The 24,252-nt window shown below is 40.0% G+C and overlaps 1 protein-coding gene across 10 annotated transcripts in view; it reads right to left on the bottom strand.

Annotated features, from left to right (window-relative positions):
- Window positions 1-24,252, bottom strand: part of lrrc4ca (leucine rich repeat containing 4C, genome duplicate a) — a 994,912-nt gene that overhangs the window by 831,226 nt on the left and 139,434 nt on the right. For all 10 annotated transcript variants that reach the window (XR_006313900.1, XR_006313901.1, XR_006313902.1 and 7 more), the window contains exon 2: window positions 2,002-2,090. The gene's annotated coding sequence lies outside the window, so the exon portion shown is untranslated. The remainder of the gene's footprint in view (window positions 1-2,001; window positions 2,091-24,252) is intronic.

The raw sequence follows: 24,252 nt of genomic DNA, 5'->3' as shown, positions 1-24,252 counted from the left end.
CAGTAGAGTTGTGAATAGTGACAAAGAATGTTGCAGGTTATGGAGGGACATAGATAAGCTGAAGAGCTGGATTGAGAAGTGACAAATGGAGTTTAATGCGGAAAAGTGTGAGGTGATTCACTTTGGAAGAAAGAGTACTACGCTAATGGTAAGATTCTTGGTAGTGTAGATGAGCAGAGAGATCTCGGTGTCCATGTACATAGATCCCTAAAAGTTGCCACCCAGGTTGATATGGTGTGTTAACTTTTATTATTTGAGGGATTGAGTTTCGGAACCATGAGGTCATGCTGCAGCTGTACAAAACTCCGGTGCGGCCACACTTGGAGTATTGCATACAGTTCTGGTTACCACATAATAGGAAGGATGTGGAAGCTTTGGAAAGGTTCCAAGGGCATTTACTACGATGTTGCCTGGTATGGAGGGAAGGTCTTATGAGGAAAGGCTGAGGGACTTGAGGCTGTTTTCATTGGAGGGAAGGAGGTGATTTAATAGAGACATATAAAATAATCAGAGGGTTAGATAGGGTGGACAGTGAGAGCCTTTTTCCTTGGATGGCGATGACTAACACGAGGGGACATAGCTTTAAATTAAGGCGTGATAGAGGTAGGACAGATGTCAGAGTAGGTAGGGGCATGGAATGCACTGCCTGCAACTGTCGTAGACTCACCAACTTGAAGGGTATTTAAATGGTCATTGGATACATATATGGACAAGAATTGGCTAGTGTGGATTAGATGGGCTTCAGATTGGTTTTACTGGTAGGCGCAACATCGAGGGCTGAAGGGCCTGTACTGCGCTGTAATTTTCTATGTTCTGTTGAACACTTTCTGGTGGCGTTCTTCCCACACACTATCAGTAACTTAGACTAATAAAAATTAGAAGGATTAGAGGCAGTCACATCATTCGAACTGGTTGGTATCAAAAAATATGCCACCTAGTGGGTAAATTTCAAATATAACTTATGTCCAAAATTCTCTCCGAAAAGTGCTTTGATTTTTCTACCTTGTTGCTTGCTTTCTTCAATCCTTCTAACAATGTTCTGTTTGTCTTGATCTTTAAGATTCCTCCCCCACTTTACTTCCTACTTATCTGCTCGCTTCACTGGCTTACAAAGCACTTAGGGATTTTTTTAATGAGATGAACTCTATATAAATGCAAATGGTTATCACTGCTATTAAAATAATAAGTTTCATGATGCATGCTGGATTAATAACTATACCTCAACAACTGTTGTTAGTTCAGTTATGTGTTGACCTTGGTAATTCTCCATTGTGATTTCCCTGATGACAATTCACTGAAAGGGACAAGATCTTCAAAGGAAGAGCCTTCCATTCATTTGTAAGCAGTAAACATGTGACAAATTATGTTGAAATACACCATTTTGCTACTTGCAAGTATCCACATTGTAACCAAAATGATGGATGGCTCCCAACCTCATACATAAGAACAAAACATGAGCAAGTATTTTCTCAAGAACACAATGGAAAAGAAATTGTGTCGTACACACATGTGGGCATTCTATCAGTGTCTCAGAGCCATATGGATCCATCCAAAATCACTGTCACTGGGAAAGGAGCCTCACAATGTCTACCTCAATTTGGCTGAATAAAAGAATTAGGAAGAACATCAAGACAACTAAAAAAAGATATAAAAATGAAAGGATGTGGTTTTTGGATAATTCTCTAGTCATGCTTTAATTATATTGAAGGATTAAAGACTAATCGCTTTTCAGATAGCCTTGGTTTGAACACATGCACCAGAGACCATACTCCCTGAGACAATCAACAAGAGGTTATGGAAGTCCACAAGATGAGATAATTCAAAATAATTTTGGTCCCTTGATAAAAAGGAAAATGTATGACAAGATGTAAAATAATCAAACTTGGTAAAAAAACGATCAGTCTTAAACTGATCAGAACATTCAAATATTGTGTGCACAGATTTTATATGTCCTTCTCTCCATGAGTAAACTAACAGTACAAAGGAAAATCAGTTAATTACCTCAGTTGTTTTCAGCATTTGAAATTTTAAACAGCCACTGGTAATCGTACTCTGTGCACCTGTTTCTCGGGACCATCACTTGCGAAAATCTAAACACAAATTTAAATAAAATTCAAGAAAAGCAAATGAGAACCTGAAAAAGAATGTTTTATTACTGACTATTAAAAAGAAGCAAATAAATTTGCTTTGAATGTAAATGATGTGGTACATGTCTCTGCTGATTTCTACCACTTAGCTGACACGTCTGCCAGCCGATACAAGCATACACAATTAGAACGGTCACCATATGACATCTGCTGGGAAATAGTGCTTAACTACCTATGAGACCTAAAACTGTAGCAGAAATAACGTTGCATGTTTTTGCAGCAGTGGATCAGACAATGGACTTTATACAGATACATAAAAGATCAATGACTGTAACAAACACATTTGTCTATTGAAACCACAGTAAGGTAAAGTGAATTAGTTGCATTTGCTGGGACCGGTTGCTGAAGTGGCAATAATATTAGTTATACTGTACCTTCAGCATTGTCAAGTTCTGTAACTGAAGGATAATTACTGAGTCATAGAAAGAGACATTAGGAGCAACAAAGAATTTAGTCAAAGAAGTTGGGTTTAAGCAGGATCTTACAGGAATAATCAAATAAAAGCAAAATATTGCAGTGCTGGAAATCTGAAATAAAAACAGAAAATAGCAGAAAATTTCAGGGGGTCTGGCCGCATCTGTAGAAACAGAAACAGAATTAACATTTCGAGTCTGATACGACTCTCCTTTAGAATTCAAGAAAGGGTGATCTGGCTGTGGTATACCCTGATTAACGCATGAAGGTCATCACTTGAAAATTGTAACCACTTTCCTTCCTGCATTTTTAAAGTTACTTAAAAAGAAACAGCTCACGGCAGCATGCTTATCTATTCAACAATATTATAGTGTTCATTGAAGACCAGATACCAAATTTATTCAACAAATTTTAAAATAATATGTATTGGAACAGAAATGTAACACATTTGTTTCCAAGTTAAAGATATACAGGTGGTTCTACTATAATGCACGTTTCCTTAATGCAAATTCGCTATAACACGGTTGACAAATTGGGGACATTGTTACTATAGCACAAACTTTTACAATGTGTATTGGCTATAACACAATTCAGGCTCCATTAGCTTAAATGATGCTGTTCTTGCGTGATTTTCTTATAACATGGGGCTGCACGAGAATGGAATGACCACTTTATAGCGGAACCTACTGTATTATCATTCACAATCAAATAAAAAAAAAATTTTGAGCATTGATAATGCTTGAGTTTGCCAATTTGAACAAATTATTTGTCAAATGCTATCTGTTATGGACCAGGCCAGACCCCCTCAAGACATTTCAAGAGGGTAACCCAGACCCTAACTTTGCACATGTAACGTGGACATTCTAGGAGTGATACAGCTTGTCAAACCACTCAGTTTTAAACAAAACAGAATTTATTTACAAGATTACCAAATGAAACCAGACAAAAGAGAACAGAATACCTTAACCTATCCAAAAACTCAACATATTATCCCAACTTAATGATGTTGCTCTAAATACTTGCAACAATCCCCATAAACACCTCTTGGTATAAAAGCTAAAATCAAACACAGGGTCTTACAGGAGACATGTCAGAGAGAGATCACCATGGGCCTGCTTCTTTGGATCCTGCAGCCTTCTTCAACACCAATGCTAAAAGCCAAACCAAACCAGAGAAAAGCCGAGCTGGGAGAACTGGCTGCTCCCCTTTCATTGTACAATTTTCTTTTACACTTAAAAGCCTTCTGCTGAGGCAGTATCTGTTAGCTATAATCAAATTGGCCCTAAAACCCTTCAACATAGACTTTTCAGAGTCTGTGTCTTTTACGACCTCTCTGAAAAAAACCCTAGGACAACATCACCTTGTTAAAGGAGTAGCATTGTCCCACTACTAAATTACACTGTTCACATTAACCACACAATAAAAAAAAGCAAAAAAGTATAGCTAAGAATTTTTACAGAGCTACTGCCTTGATGAGAGACTTATGTTCTCTGACATTCAGATGAATAAGAAGTGAACTCATTGAAAAATATAAGGTTGTGAACAGGCTTGAGAGGGTAGACTCAGAGATTCCTTCTAGCTCCCAGAGAACCTAAAATATGGGGGTCATAGTCTCAGAATAAAGGGTTGATCATTTAGGGCTAAGATGATGAGAAATTAATTCCTTCAAAGGATTGTAAATCTTCAAAATTATCAGCATCGGAGTGAAGTGGATATTTCAATCTAGAATAAATTTAAGGCAATGAATAGAGAGATTTTTTGGCAATGATCAGTGAATCAAGGAAAATAGGAAGTGGCTGGGTAAGTGAAGTTGAAACTCAAGACCAACCACAATTGTATTGAGTGGCAGATCAGGTTTGACAGGCTGGATAGTTTACCCTTGCTATTCTGGTTTCCTATACTCCTGTAGTAATCATTTCACCAGGTCTGAGACAGAAACAGGAACAATTCTGAGGAAATTTCCACTCTTTAATAATCTTCAAGATTCAAGGATGACTCAAGAACATAGGCAATGTTGTGGTCAGTTAAATGCTGAAGAGTAGACCTGAGGTCACAGAGGGCACTAGTCATATAAATCAACGTGTCCAGGAGATTACGTATGGAGCTAATTTTCTTTATTTTCAAGCAAAGTCATATTCAGAACACATTCCACTTTTACGATTGATGTGTTTCTTTAAAACACTCTGACAAGAAATAGTCACAGTGCTGGAACATTATCAACAGGTAACTTCTTTTCTTTTGAAATTGTTCCCTTTTCTATTCTGGTGAAACCTCTAATCCTCAAAATAAAGCAACAAAAATGTTCTGTCATACCAACAAAGACAGGAATGTAAAATAAACAAATGGTGTGCTTCTACATCAATGACATGCAGTGAAATTTTGACAGCATTAAAATAATTCAACTGAAGCCACAAAGGCTCAAGATTTATGGTCAAGCAATGAAGGGAACATGAGAAATTTAAATTTGTTTTGACTGAGAACAGTAACCTGCAGGAGGAACCAAAATGGCTAATGCCCCAGTTATACACATCTGGCGAGGAGGACTAGTGCGCCCAGAGAAGAAAAAACATGAGTTAATTATGAGCTTGATATCCTGGATGTATCATTCATTAACTTAACTGTGCAGAATAACTGGGCAGTGGGTCCTCAGAATGTAATAATAAGTGCTCTCTGCAGTTGTAGGAGCAGCAGAAATTAGCCTTCGAATCTTAATAAAAAAACTGGAATGGAATCAATGTAATTCAAAGACCTATTTGTTTAAAGTGTAGAGGGAAGAATCAAGGATCATTATAATTGCGCAATGAATAAATTGTAGAACTAATCTTAAATAAGTTCCTTGGTGTGATTAACCTTAGACAAATGGAAAAGAATTGAAATCGAATTTGAAAAATTGAAAACTGAAATTGCATGGGCTCGCTACATTTATTGAAATATATTCTGATTAATAGTTCTGATTCAGGTGTCAGCTCCCCTGCAGATACCAATAAACACCAAGGTGCCCTGTATTCCATTAATTAATATTGAGAGGGGCGATCACTTGTTTTCACTCTTGCCTTTTCCTCATCCTAGCCCTCCTTTTCAACTCTTCTGGTGTCTACTTCTCAAGATTTCCAGTCAAGCTAACCAATGAAACCTTTTCAGGAAGAGTATGAAAGCAAGAACAGATTTCTGATCAAGATGTAGCATTAGTTGATCTGACGTTCACAATCACCACATTAGATATTGGGACTACATGTAACTTCAAGAACAGGAGAGCAGCAGTTCCCAAACTGGGGAAAGGAGCCCAAGTGGGGTTTCCACCTGAAACTTGGAGGTAGCAAGCTCTGAGGTAGCAAAAAAACTTGCCTGAGTTATAACAGCTGTGCTCCATTGCTAAGAGCCACCCAAACCCAAAAAGACTCACCTCCACCCTGTTTTCATGGGTCTTTCCCACCCTAGCAAGAACCCACCTCCCTCCTCATCACCACTCAAGTCTTACTGGGGGCATATTTAGGAAGAGCTGAATCGAGAGGCAATGGGTTAGCAGTTAGGAGTGGCCTGCAGTCAATGCAGGGGGGAAATGATAATCTGCACACCAGTATCCTAGAGAGTCAGCTCACAGGTAAGTTCTGTCGCATGAGACTTAGATGAAGACTTTTGGGCAGCATGCACATGAATGTGGATGGGCCTGGCAACAGAGATGCATGGTGCATAAGCTGGCCTTTTGCCACTGTCAAAAGCTCTAAATTGGAACTTGGCTTCCAAAAGAACCTGGAGTCCATTGCTTCAACATGCAAGTGTTGGCCATCAATCCCATCCTGCACTGCAGCACAGGCAGAAGCACCCATCGTTTTAGTGCTGCACTAAAAGCCCAGATTGAATCTCAAGGTCTGGAATAAAAATCAGGAAACTGGAACTGTTCAGCCAGCCTGGTAGCATCTGGGAAGGGAGAAACCAAGTTTCACATGGTAAATTGCTTTTGGATCTCATGAAGATCCTTGCCTACTGTCAGGGGTTTAGACTTCGCCACCGTAGCTGCAGGTAAAGGATAAGCAGGGATGACCCACATCCTTCCCCAAACAACCCACCCTCTCGTCCTGGCACCTTCCCCTGCCACAGCAGGAATTGCAAAACCTGCGCCCACACCTCTTCCCTCACCTCTATCCAAGGGCCCCAAAGGAGCCTTCCATATGCATCAAAGTTTCACCTGCACATCCACCAATGTCATTTATTGTATCTGTTGCTCCCGATGCAGTCTCCTCTACATTGGAGAGACTGGACACCTCTTCACAGAGCTCTTTAGAGAACATCTCCAGGACACCCACACCAATCAACCCCACCACCTCGTGGCCAATATTTCAACTCCCTCTCCCACTCTGTTGAGGACATGCAGGCCCTGGGCCTCCTTCACCGCCGCTCCCTCACCACCTGACGCCTGGAGAAATCATCTCCTCTGACCCACATCCTTTTATTCTTTTATTTAAAGAATAAAAACTAGGTTGACTCCAGAGTTGAGGGTGTTGGCTTATGAGGAGAGACTGAGTAGATTGGGATTATGTTTATTGGAATTCAGAAGAATGCGAGGGGATCTGATAGAAACATATAAAATCATGAAGGGAAGAGATAAGATAGAAGTGGAGAGGATGTTTCATTGGCAGGTGAAGCTAGGACAAGAGGGCAATGCCACAAGATTAGAGGGAGCAGATGTAGGACTGAATTGAGAAGGAACATCTTCACCCAGAGGTTTGTTAATCCATGGAATACTTTGCCCAGTGACGTTACTTCAGTAAGTGGTTTTAAAGCTGAGGTAGATTTCTTTTGAATAATAAAGGAATTAAGGGATATGACAACAGTGCGGGTAAGTGGATCCGAGTCCACGAAAAGATCAGCCATGATCTTATTGAGCGGCGGAGCAGGCTCAAAGGGCCGGACGGCCTACTCCTGCTCCTAGTTCTTATGTTCTTATTAAAAAGAACCAATGCTGGCATGGCTAGTGGGAACAAGGAGTCAAATCTTTTAGCCATTTTGCAAGTTTGCTACCCATACTGATTGGCTATGTCTACAGTGAGTGGTGTTACTCCCAATGATACATCAACATTGTAGTTAGTTCAAAAGAAGTTTTAAAAACCTGCGCAACCAGAGAAATTCAATGACCTTGGGAAATTGCTATGAGCCCTGCAGGAGAGAGGGAGGTGGAATCCAACAGTCTGAACGTTTAAGGCAAAGTGAAAAAAAGTATATTATCTTGTGTGCACCAATGGAACAGTAATAAACAAATGGACATAAACAAGTTGAATGTAATCACCTGTCATTTCTATCCCATCTGTTCATAAAAGAATTATACGATATTTCTGTGCACAGACGAGAGTGTGAGCATGAATAATTGAACACCCACCTCTCCACTGCTTTCCAGTTGCTGCTGTCATGAACAGGTGTAATAGTATGGACATGAAATGTTCTGCATGCAAATCATGAAGCTCATTAGAGGCCTGGATTTGGCAGTTACGTCTTTGGTGATCAAGAACAGAACATTTAACATATGTTAACAGATCTTTTTTAACTTCAAATAGCTTGATTAACTTGCAGGCACAACTCTGTACAAAATGATTATTTTAGTTAATATTTTGTTCAGTGCATTGTGAGAATGATATCGAGAGAATATTATTGCTCCTTATTTTACTGTTGTCTGTAAGTGGAACATTTGATTATGTTACAGGATAATATGTATTTGGATGATTTCAATAACAGTATGAACCAAGAACCTAAAGATTTAACTGGTTCATAAGTGTCAGTGGGCACATTGCAATGAATGTGAAATATCAGAAACACATTACGTTAAATAGTGCGTACCATTATTTTCAAGTTTGTTATTGAAAATAGAGAATTAGAGCATGATGCAGAAGACATAATCTCCAAATATAAACTGTGTAAATACTTTCGAATCTGCTAATTAGCCAACATGTTGTTTTCTTTCTGTTGGCAGTCCCCATCAGTATGGATGCCAATTGTCAGCATGTTGCATGTCCTTGGAGCGCCATAGTATTCACATAAGAGGATTAACAACTGTGGTGTCATTACTGAGAATGAATCTATGGTTCATGACCAGGGAAATTTCCAGATCCTGGATTCACAGATGTAGGTGGTGAACAAGAACACAAGACTTCAGGAACAAAACAGACCATTCAGCGAGGTAATGTTTCAGGATTTCTGCTCACTTTTCAACTTCTTTGATACCCAAACCCATGGTTTGTTCAGCTGCACCCGAATTAGGACCGGAGACCATTCCCATTTACATCAACCAGTTGCAACTGTTGCTGCCAGTCAACAACCTTCATTCAAACTCTTCCATCAACAACAGGGTAGAAATGAAGCATTGTATAAAGACATTATTCAGAGCAGACCAGACTTCACTTTTACTCAGAAAAAGATCTCCTTTCATTATTTTCTCTCTCAAAATTCCAACACTGAGATGCTGGTTTCACAATTCAACTCCCAAATCTCTAAGACACTCATAACAATTCAAAAGGTGTTCAGAAATGCAGCCCTTAAAATCCGGCAGCGAATAAATGGCAGGAGAGGTCATTTGATTTGATTTGATTTATTATTGTCACATTTACTGTGATATCGAGAAAAACACTGCTTTGCATCCTAACCAGACAAATCATGCCTACGTAGGGTAATAGAACAGAATGCAGGAAATAGTGTTACAGCTAAAGAGAAGGTGCAGGGAAAGATCAACTCTAATATATGAGAGGTCAGTTCTAAAATTTGATAACAGTGAGGAAGAAGCTGTTCTTAAATCTATTAGCAGCTGTTTTCAATTTTTTTAATCTTCTGCCTGTGGGAAGAGGGTGGAAGAGAGTATTAACTGGGTTGGAATGCATCTTTGGCTATGTTGGCTGCTTTCCCTAGGCAGCAGGAAGCGTAAATGGAGTGAATGGATGGAAGGCTGGTTTACATGATGGACTGAGCTGTGTTCACAACTCTCTGTAATTTCTCGCAGTCTTGGGCAAAGTGTTGCCATACCAAGTTGCAATGCATCCAGATCGGATGCTTTCTATGATGCGTTTATAAAAATTAGTGAGAATCATTGTTGACATGCTGAATTTCCTTAGCCTGCTGATAAAGTAGAGGATTGGTGTGCTTTCTTGATTATAGCATTGAAGTGGATGGACCAGGACAGATCGTTGGTGATATTTACTCCCAGGAACTTAATGCTCTCGACCACCTCCACCTCAGCACCATTTATATAGACAGGGATATGTCCTCTACTCCACTTCCTCAAGACAGCTCCTTCATTCTGCTGACATTGAGGGGGAGATTGTTGTCTTTACACCTTACTTCTGAGCTGCCTATGTCTTTCCTATACTCTGTCTCTTCATTGTTTAAGACCTGGTCCGCTACAGTGGTGTCATAAGCAAATTTGCAAACAGAGTTAGAGGAGAATTTGGCCACACAGTCATAAGTGTATAAGGAGGATGGTAAGTCTTGAGGGGCACCAGTTTTGAGGATTATCATGGAGTAACCTTACTGATTGCAGTCTGCAGTTCAGACATATTACATCTGTGATGAGAATTCAATGTCAATAAATATTTATGTCACTCTAGAGAGCACAGAAAGCCTCAATTTAACATCTATCCAGAAGACTGCACCTCTGACAGTATTTCCCTAAATCAGTACAGCATATTATACCAGAATAGGGTTTCAACCTATGATTCTGTAGTCAAGAAAGTAGCCTCTTGAAAATGTGATTGGTGTGTGTAAAATAATCTGAAGCCTGTAAGAATCTCTGACCAAGAGTAATGAGACTTCTCATCTTGGATTATTTTCGGAAAAAAAATTCAAAACAGAATTTCTGACCAACAAATTTTGGGCATGACAGTTAGGGAATTTAAAAAGACAAAAATTGTTACAAGGTCTGTCAAAGTAGATGGATTAAGGCTGTATTTATCCATTAATGATATCTTCCCTTGAAAGATATCATTATCATTCATTCTCCATCACAAAGGCAAAACAGTGAGGGCTGTACATTGTTCTGTCCATCAGTACTAATCAATATCAACTGACAGTAAGATAGGCAAGACATCTTTACCAAGTTTTCACCTTTTGAGTTGAACAACACAAGTACCTGGCACAGTCCCATTCAATGGACTGACTGCAGAGCAATAAGGGACAACACTTCTATTGATTTCTCAGTATGTGTTAGTGACATCAGTGATTGCTTCCCAAAGTGCACTTCAGGATTGATGGACCTGCATTCCCATAACAGTTCGTAGTATCTTACCACTTACTGTGTTTTCCCTCACCTCATCTGTTCCCTCCAAATGTACTTCTCATATCTCCCTGAACTGAATTCCATTTACCAGTTTTCTGTCCACCTACATTGTCCATTAATTGTTGGTAACATCTTGCAGTACACAGCTTTTTCTTCACCTTCGGGCAGTGCTCAATTTTTGCATCAATATCTTAATCATGCACCCTATATTTAATTCTATATCATTGTAATATATTACAGAAAGTAAAGGCCCAAGTCACATTTAGTTTCTGTGATTTGGATGGATTGTTGTCGTTGCTTCTTGCTGTGCATGTCAAAGACAATTGTTTTATCTCTTATGTTATTCATATGCATGAAGTAGATTAATTTTTGCTGTGTCATAATCATTGTTGCTGCATGCCAATAAGTGTCTCAAAGGTATCTTCCATTTCTTCACCTCTATCATGGGGGAGTAAGGCATGGTATTCTCTTTCGTTGAGGAGAGAGTGAGGTCTGCAGATGCTGGAGATCAGAGCTGGAAATGTGTTGCTGGAAAGGCGCAGCAGGTCAGGCAGCATCCAGGGAACAGGAGAATCAACGTTTCGGGCATAAGGCCGAATGTGAGGCAAGGTGAAGGCACAATAGTCCCATTATTTCATTAGAGAGAAAGACAGGGAGAGAGAGAGAGAGGAGCAAGTTTACAAAATTATAGAACATAGAACATAGAAGAATACAGCGCAGTACAGGCCCTTTGGCCCTCGATGTTGCGCCGATCCAAGCCCACCTAACCTATACTAACCCACTATCCTCCATATACCTATCCAATGCCCGCTTAAATGCCCATAAAGAGGGAGAGTCCACCACTGCTACTGGCAGGGCATTCCATGAACTTACGACTCGCTGAGTGAAGAACCTACCCCTAACTTCAGTCCTATATCTACCCCCCCTTAATTTAAAGCTATGCCCCCTTGTAATACCCGACTCCATACGCGGGAAAAGGTTCACACTGTCAACCCTATCTAACCCCCTAATCATCTTGTACACCTCAATCAAGTCACCCCTAAACCTTCTTTTCTCTAATGAAAACAGCCCCAAGTGTCTCAGTCTTTCCTCATACGATCTTCCTTCCATACCAGGCAACATCCTGGTAAACCTCCTCTGCACCCGTTCCAGTGCCTCCACATCCTTCCTATAGTATGGAGACAAAATGAAGATTTTACTTGCTTTATTCAAGTGGCACAGCAAGACATTCACCTCAGTTTAAATCAATGTGAAACTCCAAAGTATACAGAAAAATGAGAACTTATGAGGGGCATGGATAGGGTAAATAGGCAAAGTCTTTTCCCTGGGGTCGGGGAGTCTAGAACTAGAGGGCATCGGTTTAGGATGAGAGGGGAAAGATATAAAAGAGACCTAAGGGGCAACTTTTTCACACAGAGGGTGGTACAGGTATGGAATGAGCTGCCAGAGGAAGTGGTTGCAATTGTACCAGCCTTCACATTTAAGAGGCATTTGGATGGCTATATGAATAGGAAGGGTTTAGAGGGATATGGGCTGGGTGCTGGCAGGTGGGACTAGATTGGGTTGGGATATCTGGTCGGCATGGACAGAAGGGTCTGTTTCTGTGCTGTACATCTCTATTACTCTAAATAGAGAGAGAGAGACAGACAGACACAGAGAGAAAGACAGAGAGAGAGAGAGAGAGAGTGCCGATAGTGAATTTTAACTTGATGATCAGCACACCTCAGATGAGGATCATGGTTGAGAAGGCAGTGCAGGAATTAAGTCCATGCTGTTGGTGTCTCTTTCCATTGTAATCCAGCCAACTAAGCTAAACAGCCCCCATGAAATGTAATGCAAATGAAAACATCCTGAGAAGGGACAACAGGGTGGTAACACTGATAAGGAAAAAGACAGAAACATTTAGGGTAAGATTGATTATTCTGTAGTTAGATAAAGGAGATCTCAATGACATTAACCTATGACCTAGAATAGAAAAGTCGGTGTTTTATGTTTGCATAAGGGAAGATTGGAATTTGGTAATGAGATGTGCACAGTATAAAAGTTCTCATTTTTCTGTATACTTTGGAGTTTCACATTGATTTAAACTGAGGTGAATGTCTTGCTGTGCCACTTGAATAAAGCAAGTAAAATCTTCATTTTGTCTCCAGTGATTGATATTAAAAACCTTAGATAACAGTATGAGCCCTTCATATGTATGTTTCAGACAGCTTCAGTGTGTTTCCAAGACTGCAGATTAATATGTTGTCACTAGAAATTAGATGGACACTTGCCAAAAGTTGCATAAAAGCAATGTTTCATATCTTCACTATTTTCATAATTATTGTGAAGCTCTTGGTGAGGAACAGTAGGATGTTCAATAAGAAGAATTCGGGGGCAGTTCAGTCACACATCGTTAGTATAATACATTCATTTCTTCTCCTTCCCTCTACGAGTCGCTGTGTATGGTACCCTTAGGTCAACTGAGTGCAAAATGCAGTTCTCAACACAACCATTACCCTTTTGAATTTTATGTATCTGTACCTTTCGGCTTTGTGCAGTATTGAACTCAGTATCACAAGCTATGTGCTCTTTAACATCAAGGACCTCTAGATTCCTGAGTCTCACACTTGTTCTTTGCGGAATATATTTTATCTGATTCCCACCATGGACTTGTTTTTAAAGGTCTTAGTACTTTAATAGTGAATAACCTGGTTTCTATTCCACATTTACAAAATCATATCTGAACTTTGTAAAAACGCCTTTTCTCCAATTGAGACCTTTATTTAAAAAACTCTCACTGTCTTTGTCTTTTTCCATAAATCTTTGCTTGAAATTCTGACCCCAGTATCAAAATGCGGTCCCAGTGATATCCCTTCCACCTGTCAAGCTCTGTTGAGAGGACACTTATCTCATCAATTACACCTAGAAAATAAGGCTTTGGGGTTACAAATTCCTTTTTTATCTATTGCTTCCTCCATTACCAATCATTGTTCTTGGGGGTTCCTGGTTATTCAGTTGCTTAATAAGACTCTTCACTGGATTCAAGTGTCCAGGTAAGGAACTCTGGAACTGCCTTCTAAATCTCTCAGCCTCCCTACTTCTTTTTCAATCCTTAGATCACTCCTTAAGACCTTGGAGTTGTTTGGCGATCCATTGTGATATCCTCTTACTGGCTTAGTGTATTTAAGAATTGTCTTGCAAAGTGCTTCAGTATGTTGTTGTCACATTAAAATCACTATATACATACAAATTTTTGTTATTATCATACTGTACATTTACAAAAGATGTAGAAAATGTAGATATGATCTTGTAGACTTTGGCAATGAGATAGAGGAGCGTCCTCTGATATGTCTAAATGGTATTGCCTGAGAATAGCTGGAAACATAAACCAATTAATATTAATAAAATTAGAGTTATGAAGTTACTGGGATGCAAACAATATTTAGAATTTGAATTGTGTGAGCTAAAAAACGCCTCAATCCTTTATAATTGCTTCCTCGCAAACCCCTTCTGCTGATGCTAATGTACATTGTAGGGTCTGGTGGAAAAAGAGCCCAATCCAATTTCCAATACACTACAGTCAGTATTAGGAAGTCAAAATGTATCCTTGGCACCCAAACAAACATCTATGTATCCTTTCTTCTCATCCTTCAAAAAACAAGGAGAACTGTTCATTATTAGAATGTAAGGTTAGCAACAATGCTTTGATTCTACTTGGGCTCACTATTTGCATATTGATGATCTGTTTTTAGGACACTTTGAACTTAACAATTCATTCAAAATACTGAATGCTCAGAGAAAACAATGTTTACATATGGCATGCAAGTATTCTAAACTTGGTGTAGAATGCTAATTGATATCCCTGGATATCACACACATTATGATAATTCTTGGGTTATTATTACAGTCGCTCTGTCCTTCAAATGTCCCTCTGTAATACAATGCTCCTTAAGCAATCATTCCATTTAATTTTCTCAGTTTTTCGGACATAACTGGATATACAAAAAGAAGCCTCCTGGGCACAGTTCCCAAGGTTAACCAGACTGAAAGTGCCAATGAACTGCCAGTCAAGGACACAGAGACAATTTCTTGCAGAACCATAAACGAACAGCCCACAGGTGTTATGGGCTCAGTCAGTGAGGAATCGCTCAGAAAACCGTTAACGCATGCAGCTCACAATCAGGAGCTGCAACTCTGTTTGGTATTGAAGATCATTGCAACTGGAGCAGAAATAAATAAACTGCAGAGAAAGTACATCGATGTTTCAAGAGTCATAATGTTATAAGTTTATATCACTGAGGAGCAGAGTGAAGTATCTCATGATGTTAAGGCAGATGAGCGAACAGTACTAGTTGATAGAAATAAGAAGTCATTAATTATGTCGAAGTCTATGAACGGACGTATGTTTATTGAATTCATCATTTTCACATGGATGAGAATTCATATGGTGCAGTATTGTAATGCATTAGCCAGTTGCAGTGTCTGACATGCTCCTGTGCATTGAGGAGGAATCGATAGACTCAAATTGCAGAAGTTGTGTAGTGTGCTGAGAGGATTAATTGATCTTGATGAACCCCAGAAAATCTCTACCACAATATGTTACAGTATGAGAGCAATGGAGAACAACTACACAAAATGGAGAAGTTTTAACTTCTGAGAGAAAATGGTTAGCACTTCCAAATAAATAGACAGGCTGTTACATGAAAAGGCCAAGAATGGTGAAAGTACATGCCTTATAAATTTGCAGGATTAAAATGCAGTGTTCAGGCACTTGGACAGGTAATGTCCATCTATTAACTATGGCCCTCACAGGAAGCTGCAATTGTAAGAATTCTGGTTGGAAGTTTACTGTTCTTTTCAATACAGTTCTTCTCTGGATCCGAGCCTGGCGTTTGTATTCGTCCTCCTCTCATTATTAAGTAATAACATTCACATAACAAAAACATATTTCCAAGGTTTTCAGTTCCAGCTATTTTTTTTAAAATTGCAAACCACGGGTGTCTTAGTTGCAAATAGATGATCTATTTGCAAGAGTTTGTCACCCTGGCAACAAAATAAGCTAACTATTATGGGCCAGATGATAGCTTTTCTATCAGTTTTTTATATTAGCATTACAATTCCAAATTGCCTTTTAAATATTAAAACAAAAAATCCCAGTGGACAGGAGTAACAGTGTGGCTATTCATGCTCACCATTATAGAGTATATTGAACAGTAATGTCTAGCTTTCACATGTATGGAGTTCAGTACAGAAATCAGAATGTCATTGCTTGATTTACTCTCAGCCATTGGATTGTTAAAATATTCAGGTGTCTCTCACAAACATTTGGGGATTGGACTGAAGTGCTAACTGTTCAGTTCAAACAGTTGCTGACAAGTTGTACTAATGAGGTTTAAGACCAAGTGTACACAAATTCTTCCAGCGGTATAGCATGGTCGAACATTAATAACGCTCTGCAGGCAGACTAAAATAGCAGCCTCAATTTCTCAAACTGTGGCTCATTACCAGGCTACCAACGCCGAACACATGACAGACTCTAACTTTGAGTTCATTAAAATATTTAAATGGCATCTGTCCGGGATGTTTACACAGTTAGATCATTTCAGCAAGGGTTCCTGTAGATTCTACTTGAACACAAGAATATTATGTTAGTAATATAGTCAAAGCAGCTTCAGGAATCACGTGTTATTCAAACAATCAAACCTCAGTATAAGAACATAAGAACAGAAGAAATAGGACCAGTTCAGGCAGAAGTGGGTACTGCAGATGCCAGAGATTAGAGTCAAGATTAGAGTGGTGCTGGAAAAGCACAGCAGGTCAGGCAGCATCCAAGGAGCAGGAAAGTCAACGTTTCGGGCAAAAACCCTTCATCAGGCATCCGACCAGTCCAGCCTGCTGTACCACACAGTAAAATCATGACTGAACTTTTTGCGGATTCAGCTCCATTTACCCACCTGCTCACCAGAACCCTTAATTCCTTTACTGTTCAAAAATCTGTCTTTTCCTTAACCGTTTGCATAAAACATTATTCTTGACTGTTTGGATAAAACGATCGCTTAGACAGAGAGAGCATGAGAATGAATAAGGCAAGGATTTCTCAGCATCAAATCTTCTAACCATTATTCAAGAGTTAGCTCAACAGATGTGAATGAAAGGTCATTCAAGTCACAAAACCACTTGCCTTTCTATCTCATTATTTGCTACTCGTCCCAGTGAACATGCTGAGGGATAGACACTACACTGCCACCTATAGGCCAACATTGTTCTATGTCATCAGTCAGTTTTGAATAAACATCTCTTCCATATGGTAAGAGATTGGTCGCAGTGCATTTGATGCATGGAGGCAATGAAATGACAGGTTACTCCACGTCCCAGTGAAGGTACACTCTTCATATACACCTTTTCAAAAGTAAGCAACACTTATTTTTAACCAATTTTGAATAGAATACAAAACTCTTGGGCTGACTGCTCTTCTTTTCAATTTTCTGAATCTCTCTCTTTCCTGAAGTTTATATCTTGGACTGATTGTCCGCCAGTATTTCATCAACGGTGAAAAGAATCAGGAGCCCTTGTTAACTTTATTACCTCTAACCTAATGTTACTGGGTTAAATTTTAGATCTGAGTAAGAGAAACTTACACAGCACAGAGGGTGAATAGGCTGGGGTTATTTTTCCTGGAGCGCTGGAGGCTGAGGAGTGACCTTATAAACATTTATAAAATCAAGAGGAAGATTGATAGTGTGAATAGCCGAGGTGTTTTCCCCAGGATGGGGTTGTCCAAAACAGCAGGTGGCTCAGGTGTGAAATGAACTTCCTGAGGAAGTGGTGAATGAGGGCACAGTTACAATGTTTAAAAGACTTTTGGATAAGTACATGAAAGGAAAGATTTGGAGGGATATGGGCTAGAAGCAAGCACGTGGGACTTGTTTAGTTTGGGATTATGTTTGGTATGGACTGTTTAGAACAAAGGGTTTGTTTTCATGCTGTATGACTCTATGACTATGAATAGAAGGCATAGGTTTAGGGTGAGAGGGAAAGATTAAAAAGGGACCTAAGGGGCAACTTTATCATGCAGAGGGTGGTGCCTGTATGGAATGACCTGCCGGAAGAAGTGATGGAGTCTGGTACAAATCACAACATTGAAAAGGCATCTGGATGGGTATATGAACAGGAAGGATTTCGAGAAATATGTGCCAAATGCTGGGAAATGGGACAAGATTAATTTAGGATATCTGATCGGCATGAAAAGTTGGATCAAAGGATGTGTTGAGTGTGTGGTGCTGGAAAAGTACAACAGGTCAGGCAGCATCCAAGGAGCAGCAGAATCGACATTTCGGGCATAAGCCTTTCATCAGGAAAGATGCTCCTTGGATGTTGCCTGACCTGCTGTGCTTTTCCAGCACCACATTCTCGGCTCTGATCTCTAGCATTGGCAGTCTTCACTTTCTCCTTGAAGGGTGCGTTTCCATGCTTTACATCTCTATAACTCTGACACAGACAGAGGGTAGAATCTCTCTGGCTACTATACAATGTGGGCATTAACAAATCAATTTAGACAAAATGACTAGATCAGCAAAATTAATTCTCAACTTTGAGAAAAAGGCCAATTCTTCACCCAAGTAGTGAATAGAGAGAGGAGAATCTCACTAGGGAGTAGCAAAAAGCCTCTTTGTATCCATTAGTATACATTAATAAACGGTGACCACCCACATCCCCATCCATAGAGGCTGGCATTAGACATATACCAATCTCTCGGCACCCTCATGGCACATCTTTCACCCACTTACAATGTAGGCCTTCATTTCAATGCTGTACTTTGGAGTATATCAATACCTGTCATTACAATGTTGCTGCCAGGACACTGAGACTATTCATCCTCTGACTCACTAGCCATACTCTACCTGGTAGTTCTCTTGATGTAGACATTGCAGCAAGCAATTGAAGTTGCTGCAATACATTCTTCATGCTGATGACAATTGGGTTGATGTCACAAAGATTGGGAGGAAACTAAGATTTGAAGAGGACATAAGGAAGCTTGGAAAGGATATATGGATGTTAAGTGAGCAGACAAAAACCTGACAAATGTAGTACAAAGTTATAAATTGCAAAATTGTCCACCTTGGCAGGAAGACTATAAAAGGTGCATATTATCTAAATGGTGAGAGGTTACAGATCTCTAACATGCAGAAGAATCCAGGTGCCCCAATTTCACAGCTTATGGAATTTGACCATTTCAGGATAAGATGGTAAAAGTGTTTCACAATAGAGGGTTGGTTAGCTCAGCTGGTTTGAAATGTCAGCGGAGATGGTTCAATTCTTGCACTGGCTGTGGTTGCTATAAAGGTATTCTCCCTCTCAACTTCTCCCCTTGCCTGCAGTGTGGTGACCCTCAGATTAAACCCCGACCAGTTGTCTCCGTCTCAAATGAGAGAACAGCCCTATGATCTGCTGGCCTATGTCAATTTTAGTGAACCTATCGAATTATCTGCCACAGAAGACTGTGGAGGCCAAGTCACTGAATATATTCAAGAAACAGTAATACATTTTTAGTTTTAAAAGTATCAAGGTATGGAGAAAAAAAACATGAATATGGCATTGAGACAGAGATTCAGCAATGATCATGCAGAATGGACAGCTCCTGCTCCTAGGTCAACATGCAAGCACAGCAAGTAATTAGGAAAGTTAATAGAATATTATTATTTGTTAGAAAGGGAATTGTATGCAACATTACAAAGTTATGCTTCAGTTATAGAAGGTCATAGATGTGAGACCATACCTGGAGTACATTGTATTGTACAATAGATGATGTGATAAGGTCACATTCCAAAACTCCAGGCAAATGTTTTGGGGATATGAGTGCAAATTCCACAATTGTAGATGGTGAAATTTGAATTTAATTCAAAATTGGAGATATATAGATCTGGTTTAGCATGACCACTGTTGGTTGTCATCTGGTTCATTAATGTCCCCTTGGGAAAGAAAAACTGTCAATCTTACCTTGTCTGGCCGACATAAGACTCCAGATCTACAGCAGTGTGGTCAATTGTTAAATATCCACTGGGCAACTAGGAATTGGTAATAAATGCTGGCCTAACCAGCCACATCTGCATCCTAATAATGAATGAAAAATGTGTTGGGCTGAATGATAGAATTGCATTTTGAATAGTTCAGAGAAGGGTTTCCAAGACTGATACAAGTGGAAAACATTGAGGAAATTCATTAGTTCTGAGGAAGCATGCTATCAGATTTGAAACAGAAACTCCATTTCTCCCTGCCCACAGATTCCCCCTGCTGAGGTCCAACCTTTCCCAGGAATGTTTTCAGATGTTGCAGTATTTTGCTTTTATTGCCTAGATCAATTTCCTGAAATTACCAGCTTATCTCATGATGAAAACTCAGACAGGTTTGACTTATATCCATTTGGAACGATAAAGGGTTACTCAACTGAAAATGTTTAAGATCCCCTGAGGGGCTTTAACAGGGTGGACATGAAGAGGTTTCCTTCTATGGGAGAATCTAGAACAAGAGTTGAATGCATAAAAATAAGGGGTCACTCCTTTAAGAGGAGAGAAGGACAACTACTTTTTCTCACAAAGGATCATGAAACGTTTGAACTCTCCTCCTCGAAAAGCAGAGGCAGTACAGTCTTTGAATAATCTTAAGACTGAGATAAATATACTTTTGATAAGCAATTGAGTTAAAGGTCATGGGACAGAGAGTAGTGTGAACTAATTAGATTGACAGTAGAACCGGCTTGAGGATACAAGCTTCTGTATCTGTTTGTACATTCACAGGGTTTCTCACTCTGCTTTTCTAATCTTTCAAATCTTCACCAGCCTTTGTTGCAGGAGACCTGAAACACTGCCTAATTCTGTGTGTTCCTTACTCCTCATTACTAAGAGCAGTTTTCACTAGCTATCCTGATATCATAAGTGTTGTTTTTCCCTTTGGACTTTTACTGGTGCTTATGTACCATTGGGATTTCTCCTCTGCTGTTCCATCAAATTCATTGGCATATACATGAATATTATGGGCCACGATGCCAAGTAGAATTTCAACTTTGGATGCAACTGGCAAACTGGGCCTGATTTCCATTGGCTTTCCAGTCAGAGGTCATTTCCCACCCAAAGCTAATCTCTGTCAGCAAATGTATGACATCCCATCAATCTCCCAGACATCATGTCCATTAAATGACAAAGTACAGGACCAACAAACCTGCAAATATCTGAAGCAATTCTGTGGTAAAACCCACCTGAAAATATTACTATCAAGGAGAGTCTGATCAAGAGGTCTAAGTAAAAAAAATCTTCCTCCCCTTCCTGAAAAGAAATACTACCACCTGCCATATCTGAAAGATTTAACACAGAACAGTGAATAATTTCAATCATTATACTAAATGATTTAAGGAATTGCATTGAATGGATTGATTGATTTAATTTGAATCAATTTTAATTAATTTCAATCATGCCAAAGTTTTAGAATGGTGATAGGCATTTTCAATCTGAGCTATGTGCAACTTGATTTAAGGAGCTACAATGGATCTGATTGATTTTAAATTAATAATGCAAAGTTTTAAGAGCGGTGACAGAGTTTGCAATTTCAGTAAGTGTGCAAATTGATGTTAAAAACTGCATTTATCTAATTGAATGATTTACCTTAATTTTAATCTCTGAGCAGTGGTACTGTGTATCCCCTTTCTGCAGATGATTGATTCCCAGAAATGCTATGATGCTTCCAAGATGGTTTGACAGGGCACTGTGCCAAACTTGTGGGCAAACTGATGATGCCTGTTTATACCATACTCTTTAGGCAGCAAACACGTATTGAAGGACAGTGACACACAATTTCTGAGCATCTGCATTAATACCCAGGGTGGTAAATCAGAACATTAAGGAATTCAATCATGTGGTCAGGCCAGGTAAAGTGAGACATTTGTTAGATTCATTTAAAGTAACAGCACTACATTTTATCTGACACTGAAAGTTCTTCCTCTGACATTGGCAATCATCTGACTGGAATGACTCATTCCACATTTTGATCTTTTCTTTTTGTCTTTTCCAATTCAGACTCGTGACTGCTTTCTTGCCCCATTGAAGGAAAGATATTTTGCTATTGGAACCAATCCAGTCAAGATTCACTCAGCTGATCCTGAAGATGGAGGGACTGCCTTCTGAGGACATGTTGAGTAGGTTGGGCCTGTACTCTTTGGAGATTAGAAGAATGAGTGGCAACTTTGTTGAAGCATAAAAGAGTCTTAGGAGACTTGACAGTGTCAATGCAGAAAGTTTGTATTCTCTTGTGGGGGCAGTCTAGGATCCAAGATCTCAGAATAAGCGGTCATCCAGATTCAACAGAGATGAAGAGGATTTTTTTCTCTCAAAGTAATGAAGCTGTTGATGTCTTTACTGCAGAGAATTATCAAGGCTATCTCTTTAAGTATAATCAAGGCTGAGATAGATTTTTAATCGGTAAGGGAATCAAGGGCTTTGGAGAAAAAGCAGGAAAGTGGAGTGGAGGATTAGCAGATCAGCCATGATCTCACTGAATGAGGAAGGGGATTCATTGGGCTGAATTGCTGCTTTAGCTCCTACATTTTATGGGAAGTCTTATTTTTCTCTTTCCTTTTCTGAGCTCTTTCCTTTCTTTCCTAGTTTTTCCCCTCAAATCACTACCCAACTCATCCCTACCTTTCCTTTCTATTGTCCTGCAACCACCGAGATTTAAGATCTCAATTATAACAATCCCTTCTAATTGTAAAGGGCATCACAGAACATCCAAAGCTCTGACCTTTAGATTAGATGACTAGGTGACTTACAGTGTGGAAACAGGCCCTTCGGCCTAACAAGCTCATACCGACCCTTCGAACAGCAACCCACCCAGACCCATTTCCTTACATCTAACACTATGGGCAATTTAGCATGGCCAATTCACCTAACCTGCACATTTTTAGACTGCAGGAGGAAACCAGAGCACCCGGAGGAAACCCACGCAGACACGGGTCGAATGTGCAAACTCCACACAGACAGTTGCCTGAGGTGGGAATTGAACCCAGGTCTCTGGTGTTGTGAGGCAGCAGTGCTAACCACTATGCCACCGTGCCGTCTGTGTTGACCTTATGTGTAGATTCCAAATTTGATAACAAGCCTTTTAGTAAACCCACACCGCAGTGTTTTAAATTTGCAAATCATTGTCCCAATATACCGTTTCAGTTGCAAGACATTGTAATCTTTTGCTATAAATTTTGCGACCTATGATCCACTTCCAAAACTATCCGATGAAGGAGCAGTGCTCTGAAAGCTAGTGCTTCCAAATAGATCTATTGGGCTTGTGTGATTTTTAATTTTGCCTCCCCCAGTCTAACATCGGCACCTCCACATTATATCTAATCAGTGGGAAAGGAGATAATACTAGTGAGAACCAAGCTGAACAAAGTGGGCTCCAAGGGCATGTGAAAAAGGAGAAAATAACAGGCATGAGAATATGAGAAAATAGAGGCAGGCTAGCAAGAAGGAACCTATCACCCTGTCATCGGCATAGGAACTGTAACAGAGTAAGAAATGAAGGAATATGACCAAAAATTGAATTTATCCAATTCTTTTGAGGCACTAAGTAAGAAATTTATATCTGTGTTTACTAAGGAAGAGGATGTTTAAACTGAAGTATTCTGAGTATCACACTTGAGTAAAGTATGTGAAGACTTTGAAGCGGCTGGAGAAGGGATTTTGCAGAGTGGTTTTGTAGATGAGAGTTTTCAGTTATGGGGTAGGTTGGAGAAACTAAGACTGTTCTTAGAGAAAGAATAGACGAGATTGGCTAGAGGCATCCAGTCCCTCTATACCTCCATCCGCCATGACCAGGGCCTCCAAGCCCTCGGTTTCTTCCTCTCCTGACGTCCCCAACAGTACCCTTCCATTGATACTCTCATTCGTTTGGCCGAACTGGTCCTCACCCTTAACAATTTCTCCTTTGAATCCTCCCACTTCCTCCAGACCAAAGGGGTAGCCATGAGCACCTGTATGGGCCCCAGCTATGCCTGTCTCTTTGTTGGGTACGTAAAACAGTCCATCTTCCGTAATTACACTGGCACCACTCCCCACCTCTTCCTCCGCTACATTGATGGCAGCATTGGCGCCACCTCGTGCTCCCGCGAGGAGGTTGAGCAATTCATCAACTTCACCAACACATTCCACCCTGACCTTAAATTTACCTGGACCATCTCTGACACCTCCCTCCCCCTCCTGGACCTCTCCATCTCCATCAGTGACGACCGACTTGACACTGACATTTCCTACAAACCCACCGACTCCCACAGCTACCTGGATTACACCTCTTCCCACCCTAACTCTTGCAAAAATGCCGTCCCGTATTCCCAATTCCTCCGCCTCCGCCGGATCTGCTCCCAGGAGGACCAGTTCCATCATAGAACACACCAGATGGCCTCCTTCTTTACAGACC

The sequence above is a fragment of the Chiloscyllium plagiosum genome, chromosome 16 (assembly GCF_004010195.1).
Source record: "Chiloscyllium plagiosum isolate BGI_BamShark_2017 chromosome 16, ASM401019v2, whole genome shotgun sequence".
NCBI classification, from domain to species: domain Eukaryota; kingdom Metazoa; phylum Chordata; class Chondrichthyes; order Orectolobiformes; family Hemiscylliidae; genus Chiloscyllium; species Chiloscyllium plagiosum.
Note: the sequence above shows the minus strand (reverse complement) of the source record. Positions and strands in the feature narration are given on the sequence as shown.